The 20,855-nt window shown below is 42.1% G+C and overlaps 1 protein-coding gene across 1 annotated transcript in view; it reads left to right on the top strand.

Moving 5' to 3' along the window:
* Positions 1-275: 275 nt before the first annotated feature.
* Positions 276-20,855, top strand: part of plxna2 (plexin A2) — a 266,646-nt gene continuing 246,066 nt past the window's right edge. Inside the window, exon 1 of the mRNA XM_042491079.1 lies at positions 276-371. The gene's annotated coding sequence lies outside the window, so the exon portion shown is untranslated. The remainder of the gene's footprint in view (positions 372-20,855) is intronic.

The raw sequence follows: 20,855 nt of genomic DNA on the forward strand, positions 1-20,855 counted from the left end.
AACATATCCATTATTAATGTTTTTCTTTGGGCGGAAACAGTTAACACCATAATGAGCCGGAGTGTGAGGGGGCTGGGTTTAAACGCGCAGTGTGCCAGTGGCGGCGTACACACACTACTGTACATTGATGGAGCCGCTAATCTGTGTCAGTCCGGCAGAGCGCCTGTGAGAAAGCGACGCTGCGGGTCTGAACTATACACACACGCGCGCGCACATTCACCGGCGGACGATGGCAAGCGTGACCGCTGCTTCTACATAACCTTGTGTAGATCCGCACCGGAGAAGGAGGAGGAGGAGGAGGAGGAGGAGGACGCTGAAACTGAAGGAATGTGCCGTTTCATTGACACGGTCTCGTAAAGTCACATCAGCAGGTCAGCTCAGATGGTGACGGCTCTGCTGCGAAGTTTACGCACTGAATTTGCAATCACTCGGCGTGATGAAGGTTTTGAATGAATGACGCCGCCGCCGCTGCTTAACAGGTTCCGTAGCCACATGTACCGGGAGAACTCGTGAATATAAAATCGCAGAAGCATCCCCGAAAAAGAGACGCTTTGCCCAGATAGAGCGTTTGGAAATTTTCACTGTGGAGTCTTAGCGCATCAGTTGAGAAGACAGCGCTGGAGGGGGACGGGATAACCGGGAGATCCAGTTTAACGGAAGAGGTGAGTGCTTAATGTGCTCCACAGTGTGTAAATATTTGTTTGAATCCCACGCTACAGCCACGCTGTGCTGCAAAAGCGCTAATTTCCGACACTGCGGAGAGACAACTGAAGAGAGACATTTTTCATTTTTTAAGGCTGCGGGCTCTGATAAGGTGGCAGCCCAGCCGGTTTCTATATTTCACTGCTGTGCCACGGCTACATTGAATGGTGGTGTGTGACCATAAAATATTATGGTTTACAACACCCGCTCTGTTTGTGCATTTAAGGTCTTTTCGCCTATTTAAGCGCAGGTGTTGCTCTGGATCCTTTACTACCATTTGTGCTCATTCATTAGAACTGAGCTGCCTCCTCATGCAGCTTATTGAGTTACAGTGATGATGCATCCAGTTTGCATCATTCTTCTCTCTGATGAGCTGCTTCTGCTTTGTGTTAGCGAGATTATTCTGGAGTATTTAATGAAGTTAGCTGGGTTATTTTTGGAGTCTTGATTCTTGCAGTCATGACAGTGCTCATGATTTTGATTTGTTGACCTTGATTGTGAGTGCAAAATGATGCACGCCTTTCTAAATAGTGTCCACAGGATTTGTATTTATAGAAAATTAGGTGTAATATGAGTGGTTGCAGGCTTGGATCTGCTGCCACTGCAACAAGTGAACGTGAGTCTGGAGTCAGAGCTGATTATCAGATATTTCTTTCTTTTTGCGTGCACAAAAATTCATACACCAAATTAGTTTTACAAGGTCACTGATTCCAAATCATGTAACATTTCCTGCTGCATTTGTTTTCTTCTCAAGTGGTTTGAATAAAAGCCCCAGATTGCAACAAAACAACAACAGTCTGGTATATTGTCACCAACTGGCATCAATTTAGGGATTCCAGCTTGACTCTAGACCTCATCTGTCCCAATCCAGCAGATGCACCTACAAATCTTCATTTTCTGTCACACTGCCAGCGCTCCGGCAAGCACCCATGACAATGACTCTAAAGAAAATAAATGTTGTCTTAAGTAGAAAATTGCCTTACATTTGCATGAAAATAACTTACATCTGCCACGGCTGACGGGGAGCATATTAATCCCTCTGCTAGTGCAATCAAAACCCGCTCCTTCTTGGTGAGATTTTTTTTTTTTTTTATCATTGTGCATGTGAAGCATGACCCACTCACATCATTATTTTAATATCCATCTCAAAGTGAACCAGCAGTTTGACCCCAAAGCAGCCACCAGGGTGGAAATTGCTGCCTTTGGAAGAACAAACCAGCACTCAGCATTGGCTTGATTATCACATGCTGATTATATTCACCTAATTAACTCCAATCTAATGGAAAAAAAACACACATTTGCTGATAGTGTGGTGCTGGCGCTGAGCAATCAGCCCCTCTGACCGCTTGGCTATTCAGCAGCTGTTGTACGACCGTTTTCAGTGCTTAGATTCAAATGCATCTCCATCATTTCGAACCTACAGTAACCTTATATGACACAAGTTTACTGCTGCTAACTCGTCCCTTTGAAGACAAGATCATACAAGAGAATTGCTGTTAAAAATAATTCCAAAGCTGCTGTTGATCGCCTCGATTTCTTCTGAAAGCAATGGATCGCAGTTCTTTTTAAATAATGGAGGATATGAGCGAAGATGTTAAGGGATTCTGCTCAATGAATCACTTTCAAGTGATGCCTTTGAAGGCGCGCCGTCCAAGAAAAAGCCTTTCGAGAAGCACAACATCACACATACGTCCAATCAATAAGGTTAACCTCGCCGGGCTGGAGAGAAATTGCTTCTGCTGGACAAACTCGGGGTTGAGCTTTGTGGAGTAACGGTTGATATTTCTGTACCACTGAATCTCCACTTCACCCCTCCGGAGGGGGGCTGCAACATTTTTGATTGGATTTACGGTGCAGCTGTGTGGTCAGTGAGGTGTTCTGTTGTTAGTATTTCTGATGTTGGGGTGATTTGCAGACGTCTGTTTTCTCCGGGTAGAATATTCAGGTCTTATGTTCTTTAAAAGTGGTGTTTTCAGGGCTCAAACACAAGATAAATATATTTAAGTCAGGGCTGTGCAGGATCTTCACTCCAAATATTTCATGTTGACTTTTGGAATAGCTATTTTTGTGAGTACAGATAAGCAACTTTCTGACTGGGAAATCTCTCGGCGCTCTCGTGTAACTGGCAGATTGTTTGAAGAGTGTCGAATGCACCCTCTGTACAAGACTGCCTATCGCCATCAGCATCTACGTGCGACAAACTCTGATTGGCGCTCATGGCTCAAGAGCGTCCTCTGTTGATGAACAGAGAAGAGTTCAAATGACGAGCTGACTTAACCCTTTAAAATCTGAGCTGATTGGTTTGATTTCTTTCAAAAACATGAGTAGAACGTTATGAGCAGCTTAACAAGACATGACCCAAACATCAGCGAGAAAAAAGCAAAAAGTTAAAAAAAAAGAAAACCTGAAGATAAGCAAAAAACAAAACAAAAACAAACCAATTAAAAATAGAAGAAAAAAATGCTATATGTGTACTTTTATGGAACTTAGTTGTGAGTATGTAATTAGAATAATTATGAATATAGTTTTACGGACATTATTCTCATTATTCTGTTTTTTTAATTTTTATTTCCCGCTTTTCTTAAACTAATTTGTAGGTCATTTTCCCCCATGTTTTTGAAAGAAATCAGATCAAATTGCTCAGGTCTCCTAGGGTTAAATAAACACTAGTAAACTAATGTCAGACCAGGTTTGAATTAATTATCCGGGCTGCAGTGCCGCTTTCCATTCACTGCAGTTTGCTTGCACTACTCCACCACCACTATGATGATATTACTCCCAATTTTTTTAACTGCATGATTTACCACTGAATGAGTTGTTGCTGCCTCTCTGTGTGCTGTGTCACCACCAGCCTTCACGCAGCACACTGCTCGCTCCTCTTCGGATTCCCCCCTGAAGGCAGCCAGACTCACTACAGTTTAGCTTGAGAGATTTTGACAAGTCGTTGAGCATGCAGGCAGAATCCTTGACCTATTTCTTAATGAGTGAATACTGCAAACGCGCTCAGCGGCTGTGTATTCTCAACCCCCCCTCTCCCTACAGCAACCCCCGCCATCCCAACTGTCCTTTGCTTGCACACACGGCAACACATGCAGATAATGGTGCTTTTGTGAGTTCACTGACTCTTTCTCCCACAGACATAGGTCCTCCCTTTGCTATCTGCCGGAGTGTACAAACAGCGAGTGAGTGTTTGTTTTAATGCAATTGGCCTCCCGTCTTGCCTCACTGTAGGCTGTTTATCTGAACCTCTCAACTGTCCAGCTGTCACAACAGAGATCTCAATCTCCTTGACCCGCACACACACGCTCGGCTCGCTCAGCCTTGTCATGTTTATGCGTCTGGGATCCGCGTTTACGGCGAGCGGTGCACGTGTGAGGATTGACATAAGGGAGATGTGGATCTGTGGTGACATTGATCAAGTGGAGTGCAGCCGGAGAGAACATTTAAGTCTGAAAGGGCTCCGGCTTCAGATCACAACCGCCTCTTTCTCTACATCCTCACGGCGGCAGGCGCCTTCGTTTACATCCTCCGCGCTCTCCTCTGGATAATTGTAAACAGTTTTTCTACCTGTCGCTTACGCTTCAAGCGCTAGATCCAGCAGTAGAGATAGTCTCTCTAGGCGATGATTATCCTAACAATCGCTCGTTTTAAGCTGTTGTTGGTTGTAGAGGCAGTGCTCTGCTCATATGTTGATTCAGGAGTGTAGCAACTGAGAAGTCTCTCTCTCTCTCTCTCTGCATCTGGAATAAAATGACACTAAAAACTTTGTTGCAGTGAAAGGGATATTCAGATATCGAGCAGGTATCAGGCTAAAATTAGGAACTGAGGTTTGGAGAGCTTCCAACATGATAGAGCCAGGACTTAAGTTAGAAAAGCAAAGCAAATTGATTTTCAGACGTTCTCCATTACATAGACGAATGCTAGATCTCTTTCATGGAGAAACTGATGATTTTGCATGTCCCAGCCGACACTATGTGCCTGAATGTATTTGGTTAAAGGTCCGGTGTGTAGGATTTAGCAGGATGTATTGGCAGAAATGGAATGTTATATAATAAGTATGTTGTATTTTGTGTATAATCAAAAATAAGAATGGTCGTTTTTTCATTATCCTAAAATGAGCTCTTCTACATAGGCAGCAGGTCCTTGTTTATGGAGATCGCCATGTTGCACCGCCATGTTTCTACAGTAACCCAGAACAGACATCCAGACACTGGCTCTAGATTCGTCCTTCATGTTTTAGTGTCGGCCACTGTAGTTAGCAGCCCCTCTGCAATGAGCGAAACAGCACTGGAACATAAAACTGCTGTACTCTGTATTTTTACTGGTTTAAATCAGCTGGTTAGTCTGTTTTGGAGCAAGGAGTTTGAGTCTTGGGTGGATAATTGATCTGTCAATACTTTTAGAGCTGATCAGATTGATGTATGAGAGGAGCAGTTGCTGCAGAGGCAAGTGCTTTTAGACTGGGCGCAATGAACGGTTAAGTTTCACTTTCACTGCGCCTGATGTTTTTTTGCTCCATTTGTGCCCAGAGTATGCTCTGGACTCCGGGACAGTGGTGCAAATGAGTAACCAAAAAGTGTAAATATTCCAACAGCGCTGCTAATGAATGCTCCAGCTCCAAAAATATGAAATCAATACGTAGCGGCAGATGTTTTAACCAAGACGGGCTGCCTCAAATAAATGAATGTGTGGGAAAGCCTACATCAGCAGGTTTTCGGCTGGTAGCCTATCTCTGATGTGGCAACCAGCATAGGAAAAACACAGATTTCTAACATGAAATTGCTTTATTCAGTGATTTTGCACATTTTAATCAGCGTTTGTTTTGGAGAGGAGGAGACCTCTGTGGAAAGTTCGGCTCTTGACAAAAACCTTCTGAAAAATGGACAGAAAACAAATTCTAACAGGGAGAAGTTTCAGCTGGTGGCAATCCACAATCTTCACGGCTAGATTCAACTAAATCTTCCTATATCTTACACACTGCTCCTTTAAATGTTGTAACGTACGTATCTGTCCCTCTGCTTTGTGCCAAAGAGTAAAACCTAGTGCTGCATATCCTCTTGTTGCATATCCTCCCTTGGTTCTATGAGCATATAGATCTCGAGATAGAGCATTACTCTTTGATAATTTCCACACAGTAGCAGATGTTAGAGAGCACCACAGGACTACATTTAATGGTGTAGTCATGCTGCTGTAGCCGATTTCATCATCTTGAGTAGTCGTGCGTGTTGCCTTCAGTGGCTTATTGAATCGTTGAAACCGTTTTAAATTGATGACTACAGGTCACTACATTGTTAAGTAGCAGCTCGCCCAGTATGAGCAACACATAGCACAGAGTGCAAAAATCAATGTCACTCCTTTGCATTTAATTTTTCACGAAACAGGAGACTGTACTTTCTTTTTTTTAACGCTGTGAGTACTTGAGAGAAGAAAAGGCACCTTTTCTGCTGTTTACTGAGCTTGGATTATTTTCCTTTGATAGCCCTTTTTGGAGTTTCTTTCCACTTCTCTGTCAAGATGCTTTTTTTTGTTTTTTTTTTGTTTTTTTTAACAAGACGGAGACTGTGTGTGTCCACAGCTCGCAGACAGGCTCCAGTCAGTCTCATCAGAGGTCCGTCGGGGAACGGTTAACAGTCGTCCCTCTGCCAGACGCAACCGTGGCCAGTCCAGATCCTGCTCTCTCTATTGATGGCAGCAAGTTAGCAATGAACCCCAGTGTGCACTCCGCTGTCCCAGAGGCTTGCCAGCTTGCTGAAACAAAGCCTTTTGTAGCACCACTGAATCCAACAGATGGAGAAATGGACAGTAAATGAAAGTAGAGGCAAAGGGGAATAAAGGAATTTAGTGGAGCATGTTTGCGGGTAGGCATTTAGGCTACTCCTTTGGGAAGCCTAACACCCTCACAATGCAATACTGGCAGAACTTAAATGTTCTCTCGTTGACATGCTGTGAGAGCAACTCTGGGCCCCTATGCGAGCGGAGAAGGCAGTCTGCTCACGAGGGCTCTCCAGGGCCTGGGAAGCCTTTATTAAGATGTTAATGGAACTGCCTTCATGACACATTTCCACGGGACAGGATCCCTCGCCTCTGCCATTCTTTAGTGCCTCAATCTGCCTGCCACAATCATCAGTCTCTCCCCCTCGCACAACAGCCTGTTTAGGCATTCAGCCCCATCTCCACATTCCCCTGCCCAGGCGCTCTCACTCTTTATCTGATCTCTGCTGTCACAAGCCATCCTATATTTTCACCACGTGTAGCAAAATTACGCGATGCCAGCGATAAGGGCAGCAATCCTGGCACGGCGAGCTGTGGAATAACAAGTCTGGATGTTTGTTTGTCACTGATCTTCACACCAGTTGGAAGTCAGACTGTCACCCCAGCAAGCCACGAGGGCTGTTATGATTTTTTTCTGGTCTCTACAAACACTGTCAGCTGGTAGCTTGTTTTTTTTTCTACCTACACTGCTTTCCCCTCATTCGCCGTAGCCCTCAAGGCTGCCCACTGCAGCCTGAGCAGCTTATCAAAGCAACAACAACAAAAAGAGGGGGAGAAGAAAGACCTCGAGCTTTACATACAAATGCCTCGACTTCATTTTCATGAAAGGCACTGAATGCATTGTCTCAACCATTTTCTCTTTTCACATCCGTTTGAATATAAGTCAGTTTAGCCCGGCACCATCAATAATCAATTAGCTGGTGTCATGGGAGGATGTGCCGTTTTTTGTTTGGTGGAAACTTGACAATAAGTGAGCAACAAAAAAGGAGCGGGAGAGAGAGGCAGAGTGGGAGGGGGGTTTGTGTTAGACGCCAAGGGGCAGCTGTCAGGAGCAGATGACTCTGTGTGTGTGTGTGTGTGTGTGTGTGTGAGTGATTTGTGCTTGGCTGCGTTTGTTTGTGTCCATTTCAATTTATTTGTGTTTGACTGCATGGCACATGTGTCTTTTGTGCAGAGGGAGAGGCACCAGGGAGGCAGTGAGGGCAACAGCACGCTGCGCTGCCCACACTGCCCCCTGGTGATGAGGATGCCCTGGCCAGTCACTGTCACCATGGTTACTGCAGGAAAAAGGGGTGCAGACATTGCTTGTCTAGTCTGCTCATGTGCCATAGGGGAGCCCAGCCAACGGCAGCTTCATCCCTCTACTGTACACTGTGCAACGTGGCCCAATGAGCCGACAACCAGGACCATTTTCAACTCAGAGGGGGTTATTACGGCCATTAGTGCTCTCAGCCAATTCAAAGCAGTGTGAAAATTTCTTAAAAGATTGACTCCTGCTACTATTTGCCCAAGAATAGTAAAAATCCAGCAAGTCAATGTATTTGCATTAACTTAATTTCTCTCTATATGTACTGCACTGAATTTTCTCTCGAATGGGTTGTAGGCAACATGACCAGCGATGTCACATGTTAGCCAGTTCATTGTTCTTCAAATAGTCCAGTTGTCCTTTTTCTTTGAAACACAAATATTCAGCTCCAATTTGAATGGAACAAAATGGCCCACTGTGTCTCAGTCCGCCCATGTAGGGGCCCCTTTGAAAAAAAACCATGTCGTCTTTTTCCCTGCCAAAATTTTGCCTAACTTAAAGGCGTGATTTATCTCTAACAAGCTATACAGACATGGTTGGTACTGATGGATTCCTTAGGTTGTCTAGTTTGTAGTTTCTTGGCCTGTACCAAGGCATGGCCCCCTCTGCCCCCTTGATACACCACTGAACAAGACACTCAAATTCCCCTGTTTGTGCTCCGAGCCTCACTGACAAGTAGATACCTGCACCTATGCTCTCTTCATTGTTACTATTTTGCAGTCAGCCGTGGCCTTATCTGGGTGGATAGCTCTTTTCAGTGTGAGACAGGAGCCTAAACTTATACTCAGTCCTCAGTCGAGAAGAGAAGAAAAGAAAAGAAAAGGGGAAACATGGCCTTTCAAATTCATTCCTCAGTGAGATAGCAAACAGAAAGCCCTGTCTGGAAAAGTCCTCCCCCCTTAGTCTTCTATCTTGTCCTCTCTCTCACACACATGCACACGCACACACACACACACACACACACACACACACACACACACCACACACCACACACACGCACACGCACACACAAACACCCTCTTGATAAACTTTTTCCACTGCTGTAAACCAATGGAAATTGAGCTAAATTGATGATGAATGACCTCGAAACTCCCACAACTTCAAAACATAAGATGTGGCCCGCTGTGGCGTCTTATTTTCCTGCAATGTTGACAGAAGCGTAAAGGCAAACAATTACGAATGAGTCCGCTGCTGCTCGCAAAGCTACATATGAACTGCTAAACATAGAAGGTCCATATATTTTTAGGTATCAGGAAGTAGGAGTGGGCTGTACTATTGTACTAGATGTATCTCCGCTTGTTCCACGTGGGAAGTATTAAATTATCATATCATATCAGCAGAAACATCAACGGTTCAGACCAGGGATTAGCCATGTGCTTCAGGATAAAATCACAATCTTTTAAAAAAGTTCTTTAATAATTTTCCATCATACTAATACTTAATTAAACTTAATTTTAATAGTACCTTATTTAACTGTATTATATAACAGTACTTTATTTAACTTTATTATATAACAGTACTTTAACTTTATTAAAATAGTACAATATTTAACTTTTTTATATAACAGTAGTTTATTTAACTTTATTAAAAAAGTTTACAACTTTAATATATTTCTGTCATTCTTTATTATCCAGCTTTATCTTAATTGTCTTACACTGCTTTATTTAATTTTATTGTGACATTACTTTACATTTATTATATAACAGTACTTAATTTGACCTTATTAATAATATATAACTACTTTATTTAACTTTATCATAATGGTGCATTATTTTACTATACTTAAACTCTGTACTCTATATTATAACAGTATTTTACCTAATGTTTTTTTAACAGTACTTTATTTAACTTTATTGTAGCATGACTTCATTTACTTAATTAGAAGAGTGCTTTATTTAACCTTATTTTAAACAGGACTTTATAATAGCAGTACTTGATTATACCAGTACTTTATGAAACATTGTAACATTACTTTATTCAATTTTATGATAGCAGTAGCTAGTTTATTTGACTTTATCTCAACATTATTGATACTTTATGTATTAGTATTTATTTAACTTAATAGTATTAGTTATTAAACAGTTGCCATTATTTAACTTTATATATATTCATTTAGTGCAACAGTTTATTAACTTTATTATATAACAGTAGCTAGTTTATTTAACTTTATTATAACAGGTAATTATTGACTTTATTAAATAACTGTTTAAAAACCTTTTATTTATTTATTATAACATGAATTTAACTTTAACTTTATTACAGCAGTACTGTATTGAAATTTATTGCAACAGCACTTTATCAAAACCATTCTTAACTTTACATGAACAGTACTTTATTTAACTTTGCGGCAATTAACTTTGTTGTAACAGTAATTTATTTAACGTTATGGTGACAGTAGTTTATCAAACTTTATTGTGGCACTAGTTTATTTAGTAATTAAGTATGTCAGTAGTCCAGAGATTAGAGGAGATTTCAAAATATCAAGATACATATCATGCATCGCGTTAGAGCCTGAAAACACATCAATATTATTTTAAGGTTATATCACCCAGCCCTTGAAGGAAGTTAAGTCTAGAGCTACTGCCGCCAGTCCTGCAACTCCAGACTCTTTACTTTGGCCCAAGGTAATTTATAGTGTCCAGGCCAGGAGAAATGAACTCTCCCCTGGGATAATAGTTATGTTTATGCATGAATACATGACTGTGATCCACACAGTGAAGCCGATGGGAGAGAAAAGGTACTTGCAAAGGGAGGCAGCTTGTCATAAAGCCCACACAGAGTCTGTTAGGATGTGTAGCTGCTCTCTCTGTCACGCTCGGGGCGAAACAGTTAATAACACTTTATGAATGTAATTGCTTTTGTTGTTGATTCTGACCTCGGCCCCTGACCTTTAAGATTATAGCTTTGCGCACCGTAAGCATAGGGCTTTGTGGAATGTGTGGGATACTGAGGCACAATAAATCCTGTTTTCCTCTGGATGCATTTCTGGGAGCCCGTCTTATCAAACGATATCAACAAAACGGCCATTGTGAATCACGCTGTACAAACTAAATTGAGCTACAGTAACAGTGTGCTTGGCGAATGACTGGTATTTGTTCCTGCCAGCCAAACATTATCAAGATGAATCTATCGTACAAGGGAAGTTAGATGTTGTTGTTTCACTGCTCTTACTTCCTAGTGCCCCTTGCTATCAAAGGGAAACACTCTATGTACTCAGTGGAACAGCGGGAGCTCGCCCAGGCAGACGCATTATTCTGCTTCTGTCGCAACCAATGAAATGTGAAACATGACAGCAGCGTCTTTATGTACCCAGCATTAGACAGACGGGAAAATCATTAAAAGAGTGACATGATGTGATATCACGCCATACAAAAACGCATAATCAAAAATCACTACAGCCTCACACATCAGCTGCAATGTAGGTCATTGTCTTTTCTGTGAGGAGAATGAATCAGGGTTTCTTAAACAATTATTCAGAGTGTGACAGCCGAGTCTTTTGCAGCAGAGGACCCAAAATCCTTGTGTTGTCCGTGAAGATGTTGATTAACAATGACTGCAGTGAAACATTTGCCTGCCTGAGGGAGGTAAAGGAGGGGAGGGGAGTGAGAAAGAAAGTCAGGGGAATGGGCAGGTTTGTACTTGAAAGCAATGAATGAGCATCCTTTCTTGTCTTAATCTGCAACAGTTAAGGATTTACGCCACAGGAGCCACTGTTGTTAACCAGCTGAACCACACAGAAGGTGCATTCAGGAGGATATTTGTCGTGTACAGCCTCAGTTTCAGTACCTGTGGTTACACACCTTTATTTCCTCACTCAGCTCGCATGGTTCATCAACAAAGAGACTCAAAAACACCTACAAAAAGAGGCAAAATGTCTACAAAGACACAAAAAGCAACTACAGGGACCCAAAATGTACACAAAGGGACAAAAAGCAACTACAGAGACTAAAATGACTACATGCAAAACAGCTGTAAAGAGGCACAAAGGGACTCCCTATAAGAGACATAAAGCAAATACAGATAATCAAATTGACTGCAACGAGACATAAAATGACCACACAGAGACTCAAGTGACTACAAAGGTACATAAAATACCTACAAAGAGATGCAAAATGTCAGAAAACCACTTAAGAGACTCAAAATGTCTAAATCTATAAAAAGATGCAAAACAGCTGCACATAGACACATAGGGACGAAGACACTCAAAATGACTACTTCAGAGAGCCTCAAAAGGACTGCAAAGAGACTTAAACTGAACATCGAGAGACACTAAATAAGTACAAGTGACACAAAATGACTACAGAGAGACCCAAAATGGAATCGAAGAGACTTAACAAGACTACGAAGAGACACAAAAGGACTACAAAGGATCCCAAATAACTACAAAGAGACACAAAATGACTGAGCATCCTTTCTTGTCTTAATCTGCAACAGTTAGGGATTTACACTATGGGAGCTGATGCTGTTAACAGCTGATCCACACAGAAGGTGCATTCAAGAGGATATTTGCCATGTACGGCTTCGGTTTTAGCAGATACACATTTATTTCATCTCACACAGAGAGTAAAGCTGGGAATTAGGAGGATTTTTTTTTGTTGCAGAAGGCGTCTCTGAGCTTGTAGGTACAATGTTTACTGTTAAGTACTTTGCACAAGCCTCATTGCCTCTGCTCGCTGCGAGCCCTCCCCCACATTTCACAGAGAACATGTTCAACCTGACAGGGGTGAATAGGTGAGGGGAATTTGCATTTTATTACATGCACAATGTTTCAGGCGATATATTTTTTTTTTGGTGAACATAATGCTGAATATAAACAATTTGCTTTTGCAAGGTTTTAATGAATGTTTTTACCCACAAACAAATTTCACATATCACAGAGGAGCACAATTAAGCATTTGTTTTCGATAGTCTCTTTGGGTGCTACTGTAAAGGTTTGTTATTTTCAAAGGTGGTGATTAACAGCATATTGTGTAATCTCCTCTGCGTCCACCCTCCTCCCTTTCTCCTGCTTCCTCTTCTCGCTCTCTCCTGTTTATTTTTTAGGCGGGAGGAAGAGTGAGAGAGTGAGCAGGGTGGAGGGATGCCAGAGGGGACTAGCATGTGGCTCAGATGCCGGGAAATGTCAGCACATTTTCACATTCACCTGCGTTTTGGGACCTGAGCCTGCATCCTCAGACAAAAAAAGAAAATTAGAAAACTGTTTTTTTTAAAATGGAGAGTGGCTTCTGGGCAACTGTTGAATAGGTCCAAAGTAAAGCTCACATTCTTACTCATTTCAGCACACACACACACACACACACACACACACACACACACACACACACACACACACACACACCTTCTTCTCACCACACTGTAAATCCTTCATGGATTCCTTGTGTGCAGACATTGACAAGCCCGACAAAGGACACCTTGCCTTTGTTTATTTTGCCAAGGCTACGGTGCTCGTGGGTTGTGTCGTACAAAGCGTCAGTTGCTTTAGTGGCTTAAGGTCTGAAAAGCTGAAATGCAGTGTGTCTGCCTGTCTCCCCGAGGCGCTGAACATGTACAGTAGCTCCGTGTCAAGGTAAACAACCCCACATCTCTTTGTATGCTGCTCTTTGAGTTACCAATCATAATAAGGCAAGTGAAGAAAAGAGAGTAAAACTGTCGACTGAAGGACAGCCAGAGTGATTTTACTGCAGGAGACATTATTTCAGCACGGTTTCTTTACAACAGTGTGAGAGCTACAAAAGGAACCTGTTTCTAACATTATGCGATATCCGAGCTGCTTGTAATGTCTGGCAATAAAAGGGGTCTTTACTAGGGAAGTGCTTAAATGAAAGGAGATGGAGAGGAATTAGCTGCAGAGTAACAGCACTATCTGAAGTGCATTAGTAGCCGAGATGTATGATTTAATTTAACTGAAACACTGAGTAATACTGTCATCCACAAGATTACTTCTTTCTACAGGGAGACTCTAGCATTGATTATTCATTTCAGTGAGATGACAAGTGTAGATGAGAGACTGTAAGGAGAGGAAAAGTAAATATTGGATGCATATTTACAACCATTAAAAGGAGGCCATAGTCGATGTCTGCAGAAGACAAACTGCTGCTGTGTAATGCTTCTGCACGCTCATACTTTGACCTTATGACTGATCAATGTCTGGGGTGACTCTGAAGTGACAGTTTACCCCAAAATCAAAAATGCATATTTTCTCTCTTGCCTGTAGTGCTACTCGTCAGTAGAAAGAAGCATGCATCTACTGCTAGCTAACGTTACAGCTCAACCGAAAGGACGCCATTAATGTTTACATCTCGTGCTGTCACAAACATGAGCCTTGTGTCCTTGAGTAGATGCACGCTTCCTTCTGCACTGTGATACGGTTGCCGGGTATATTCAGTATCGCGCATTTACTCACGGACAAGAGACTTGTGTTCATGCCAGCGCGGGATGTGAATATTAATGGCGTCTTCGTCGGCTGAGCTGGAACGTTAGCTAGCTCAGTGTTGCTTGGTGAGCCAGCAGTAGATACACTCCTCCGTCTGTGTGGTGCCTTTTGTGGGTGTAGTTCGGTAGAAAGAAAATGGCTCCTACATGAAACTGCTCACAAAAAGGTTTGTGGATTATCTTGAGGAACTGGGTCATGATTTCTGGAAGGAGACACTACTGTTGAGTTTTTAAATCACTTTTTTTTGGCACTTTGAGCACAACAAGCTGAGTGCCGGAGACAAACATCTCTACGGCGGATTTCTTCAACTCTCTACAACTCACACCGAAACAATCAAGACTCATAAGTGGCGCCAGAGGCAAGAGGGAAAATATGTATTTTTGATTTTGGGGTGAACTGTCCCTTTAAAGGGCTGTCTCTGAGATTCACTGAAATCCAGCTTGCCCAGCCTCCCGTCCAAAACAGAGAAGGAAACAGGGAGGTCTGGGTTTTCTTGACTCGTGACACTGAGTCAGACAGGAACAGGAGAGGAAACTGGAAGGGAGGGACGGAACAGGAAGGCAAAACTATTTTCTCAGAAGTCAAGGGCACCGTGTGCCAGGCAGAGGTACAACTGAGTGACACCATTCGAGTTAGTTACAGAAAACTTGGGAATCGCTGACTAACCAGCCGTGCCCATAGGCGTATATGATCTAGGTGCGTGCAGAATACTCCAGACTAATGGGAAAACTCTCTCATTGACTCCAAGTCGTCCCAGCCAGACTGAAACAGCAGCAAACCAACCACCAAGTGTCCTAATTAGCCCACTTCAGCATGTTAGTCTGCCCCAGCTGCTCCTATTTATGTTACTGATGAATTGCTGAATGGGACTTTTTTTCCCCCCTTCGTTACGTTTTCTTGAGGGCAGCAAATAGTCGATTTTATCGTTTCTCTCTTTCCTGTTATTGCAGTTTTTTTGCTGGAGTATGATTATATGTTTTGCCGACTGCTGATGCAGTTTATGGGGGGAACAGCAGCAGCGGGGCTGTTTTGTTTGGCTGAAAGGGTGACTGCCAAGTACCCGACCCCGTGTTTTGCCCCATTTCAGAATGTGGTGATAGGAGGAAATACTCAGACTGCCCACTGCTGTGTTTATGCTGACTCCAACGTGAGCATCAATTTCACCCCATCCTCCGCCACAGCACACTTATCATCGAGAGGTTTCAGTTACATCTCTCAATTGGATGGAGAGGGTGCTGGCTTGCTTGCCCGAGCCTCATTTTACTGCTTCACTAAACCCGTGGCCCGGTATGATCGCTTTTAAAGCAGTCAAACCACAGCGTCTCCCCCTCTGCCTCATCATCTATGTGTGCGGTCTAAGGAAAAAGTTAATGCGAGGTAAAAGCTGCCACTGAGGAATTCAGATCGCCTGGATTTTGGCATTGGTCATACTGACCAAGCATGGGAATGCTCTTTTCTTTGATTTATTTCCAGTTATTATTTCTCTGTCTGTTCATGCTCTTTATTGCTCTCTTTTTTTTCTCTCTTGATATTGCGCTTTCCCTCTCTCCACTCTTTATTGCTCTTTCTCTTGCCTCTCTCTTTTTGGCTGTCGGGTCTTTTTGTCTCTCTCTCTCTCCTTTTTTGCACTGTGGGATCTGGTCCCAGCCTGCCTCACTTCCTTAACAATGAAACAGATGCTAATTTTAATCATCTTACTAGCAGAGATTAGTCTTTGATCAAACTTAATGCTCAGAAAGCAACTGCTGCATTCGGCTTCAGAAGGAGAGCGAGGCTGCGCTTGCAAATGCGATCTGGTGACTAAGGCATCGCAGGATACTCCACTGGAGCGCTGTTACACTTAAGCCCTCTATACATGTATTTCTCTTGCCCAACATTTTACATGATGCACAGTCAAAGCATTGTAAGAATTACTAGAGCTGGATTTAGAAAATTCCCGCAATGAATGTCAATGTTTTCCCCCCTCTCAAGACCTACTTATGCGCATGCAAGTGTGTGATTACATCGATGACATGCTTTCCAGCGAGGCCTCTCCGCTGGGTGCCTATATCAAGATGTAGTACAAGAAGAATACTGACGGACAGTTGTATGAGGCTCAGTGGCCACGTATAATGGATGCTCTCCAGTGTCTGTCTAAAGAATATGGATGGCCTGACTATCTCTGTGTTAGATCTACAGCAGAGAGAGCAGGGGACAGATTCAGGAGCCTCTGGCCTGTGAAAATGAGTGTGAAGCACTTATTCCCAGGTTCACTGATGTAGTGGACGGGCTGAAGCTCTTCATACAGCTCTGACAGAGCAGCTCTGACAGCCAGGAGTCTTGTGCAGTATAAGGAGCCTGCAGGTGTGTGTTGCAAGAGTCTCCTCCATCTCATTTCAGTCTGCAAGACTTTTCTTGGTTCAACAAGAAGGACATAACCCCGTCTCAGTGTTGCTGCAGGTGTAATGACTGGAGGAAAACAGGAGGGTTAAAGGAATACTTCATCTCCTAAATGATCATTTGTATGTAAATTACTCACCTCATGTAATGTTGAATTTGTGAAGTATATTTTGTTTTACTGACATGCCTGAATGGTGAATAAAGAATACAAAAGCAGAGACAGTTATTCGTGAATTGAAATCATAGGGGTCCATGTCTAGAAGCAAAACTATATCAAAACGTGTTTACACAACTTGTGCAGTATAAATGGAGTCTCATTGATCGGGCCATATGCTCAGCACTCCTCAAACAGACAGATTTTTCCAACAGGAAACTGACAGTCAGACTCCATTACAGGGTTAATTTTGACAACTATTTAAGATTTACTCATAGTCATTAGATGAAAATGCTCAATAGTTCGAGTCACATTTTAGTCATTTTTATCCTTCGTATTTTTAGTCCACAACAACTGAAAAGGTTTACGTTGAGAAACATTACATTTTAGTCAATTTAGTCATTACTGCCGTGTTTTTTCTTTTAACTAATTTAAAGAGGCTAATTCAGTTATTGAAAATTAGAATCAAGTTGACAGGTTGTAATCTCTCGAATTCAAATACACAGGGTTGCTTATTTGTGTTAGTGTTTTGTAGGATAGTGACGCATCCTGGCGCAAACGATTTACTGGTGTTTAGCAATCCTTTGGTGTTTCGATCTTATACCGCTCGTACGGCATTAGACAATATTGCAAGCACAACTGGGCTCGGCTTCTTGTTTAAAATATTTTACTGATCCATAAAATAATGTATCATTCAGTTCTCCTCCCTTCTCATTTTGAATTTCTGATGACTTCTGTCCCATCACATCTGTCCATGAAAAGAAGACATAACATTTCCTCATTGTTTTTATTATCAAAGACTTATTTTTAGCTCGTCAACATTTATCTTCATCATGGAAAAATGTTTTTGACAGACATTTTTCATCAGTTCATTAACAAAATATACACTGTACCATTGACAAAAACAGAAACTTAACCTCGTGACACTTAACACGGACACTGCTGGTATACCACTGCCTCGACTGGTAGTTTGTGTTATTGTGTGACTTTGGTGAATCCGAACTAACCCTTTAAAACGCCAAAGTCACACAATAACACAAATGAACTAACTTATATAGGTTGCAAATGGTCATTTGGGGGAAAGTATTCCTCTAAGGAGGGTAAAATCAAGAAAAAAAAGCACACCAGGCAAGTGATTTTCTGTGGTGTTCTGCACTGCCTGACTGTTTAAGGCCACAGAATATAATCCCGAGAAGTCCGTAGAGCCATTTCTCTTTTCCCTCTTGTCCCTGTGACTTTGAACGTAATGAGCGTTGGACCTCTTCCCCCTCTGATCCTTCTCTGTTCTCCAGGCTTCATCACAGCGGTGGACGATAATGCTCATACAAACGCTGCCTCCACCTCTTGCGTGTTATGCAGCACAATACTCAACCTTCACAGCTGTAGTGAATAATACCATGCGTTGCTATTACTCTGCCAACATGCTATTTTTCAGTATAGACCTTGTAGGTCACCATGACATTCCTTCCTTCCTTCCACCTCCCAATTCCCCACTGCTCACCCTTCCTACTATGAGCAGGTGGGGAGCAGTTGTGCCACATGTGTGCTTATAATAAATGTGCTTCACAGTATTTTGTGCATGCCTGTACTCCAGGGCACATGCTATACGTCACTGCTGGGAGAACTCGCCTGTCTGTGAATTTTGCTGAGTTTCAAAAATGTTCTGCTCTATTTTTCTATGAAGAAAAAAATGTTCTTGTTAACCCTTTGAAACCTGGTCAGATTAACTTGATTTCATACAAAAATACAGAAAAGAGTAAAATGCAACTTAACAAGAAATGACCCCAAAAAATAGCAAAAAAAGTAGTAAAATGTTACAAGAAAATAACCACCAAAAAAACCCCAAAAATAGATAGATAGAAAATGAAAACAAACAAGCAAATGACCTGGGAAAAGTGCAAAAACAACAATTAAAACAACAACAACATTAAGATTAAAAATCCATATTCTTTGTGTAACATATAATATATAATTATATTTATTAAAACTATGGTTTTCCTGAAAGTTTTCGATCATTTTTTAATAATTCTCTTTCCAGCTGTTTTTTACTTGCTCACACTTCACAGGTTTAAATGTTTGTGAAAGACGTCTGAATGCAGCATGAGGAAACTGATGTAAACCCAGTTTTCAAAGGGTTAAATTATTTTGTACTTGTGCAGTATCGTACTCAGTAGTACTCTTGTGTAATTAAATAAACATTTGATTTGTTTTGCAACGATCATAAAAGCCGTCCTAAACTTCACACTCCTGTGTTGATATTGGTGATACGCCTGCTTGACTCTCCGGACACCGGCTCACAGGAAACCAACCAGTGCTGATTTTCCACCGTATCCCAGCCAGCACTGCATCCTGCGCGGGTTCACACGGAACAGGGCCGGAAGGCATGTGCGCTTCAGCACTGATCCAGCAAGTCGCTCAGTCACTTAGCCAGCTTGCTCTCGCTCGCGCTCTGTCCCATCCTGTCCTGTCCTGTCCTGGCATGGCCTGGCAGCGTCTGCTGCACTCTGGGGGGACGATCAGGTGGATGTTTTTTTTACAGCCAGCATGCACAGGGCTGAGCTAATGCTTACTGCAGCGCTCACTGCTGTTTTATTATTCATATTCATTGCAAGTTCTAGTTGGACTTGCATACAAATGTAGTGTAAGCTTTTCTCTGAGCTAAGGTCTGTGACAGCAGTTTTGTAACTTTGTGTCCCTTTGTGCCAGACTTAAACCATTTCTATAATTATTAGAAAGCATAACAAACTAATCTATAAAGAAGGCAACAAAGTCATGGCGCATTGCATTAAGACCAGAAAACAAAACAAGAACTGACCAGTTAAAAAGCAAGTGCAACATTCCCGAAGAGAGAGGCTGAACAAGGAAGCAAATGAGCACCACTTTGCAAAATTAAAGGAAATAAGCAGCTCCAATCCATACGAACTCATGATGCGGTCTGTTTCTGTACACTGGTCAGAAAATATTGCTGGTTTCAGGCGGGGGGGTTATAAAGTAACAAAGCAGCGTTCTCAATAAGTTAATAACTTTCCAATGTAATAATCCAGCTTCAGCCATCTCTGTCCCTCTCTTTGTCTCCTTGTCTGTGTCTCTCAGACAACAAGCAGCTTTATCATCAGCGCTGCTGTGCTCAAGGTTTCCGTTATTCAGCTTTTTAGCAGGAAAATCTGTCTAAGTCAGATATATTTAAATCTCTCTGGTCATTATGTCCGCAAAACATTTCCCTCTTTTAATATGTATGTCTTAAACCATAGCAAGCAAGCGCCTCTTTGTCCACACTGGATCCATTATACACGCACCTCTGTAGCGTCATGTAAACAAATCTGTACCTGTCAGCTGTGCGCTAATGGAAATAAACCATGTAAGATATCAGCTGTGCACTCGAGATCATACTTGAGACATGCCTATACTTGAAGATGGGTGGCCTTTCAATTTCATCCTATGTTTTTACTTTTCAAACAGAAAAAACATGTTTTATATCGTGGGATTTACTGAAAATGACATGGAGTATAGCCAACAGCATGTAGGTTATCATTGATAGTCATTACAGGAAACTTTTAGCTCCGGTTTTTGGTTCAATCATTGGTTAACAAATATTTACAGGTCGGGTGGGGAACGGTTAAGGCAGTTGATAATGATGCAAACGTCCACCATTCAACTGGTTTTTCAAGCTTGATAAAATATAAACTCAACGGCACTGTCTACTGGTAATCGGTCAACCGTAGCTACCACGTCTTTATCTCCCACAGTGCTTTGCGTTGCTCACCACCGCCTCCATCACAATCCTATTCTCTATCTATGTCTATCTATCTTTTAGAGAGCATGCACCAATACATTATCTCCAGGGCAGTGAACCCCTTTGAATTCTTTCATATATTTTCAGTTATAAGTCAATATTATTATCAATTATCAGCATACTATTAAGCTGTGGGCTGATTACAATTGTACTACAACTGTGGCACATATGTGCTCTATTCAGCCTGTTAAATAACTATGAAGTCTGCTCTACAGAGAGAGATGAGTACCATTGTTCTGTTCTGTCTTCACAGAAAACAGCGCATTCTGCTTGCTAGGCATGTATCCGTCTGTGTGAGTAAGCACCCAATTTCCTC

Source organism: Plectropomus leopardus, chromosome 8 (genome assembly GCF_008729295.1).
Source record: "Plectropomus leopardus isolate mb chromosome 8, YSFRI_Pleo_2.0, whole genome shotgun sequence".
Classification (NCBI taxonomy): Eukaryota; Metazoa; Chordata; class Actinopteri; order Perciformes; family Serranidae; genus Plectropomus; species Plectropomus leopardus.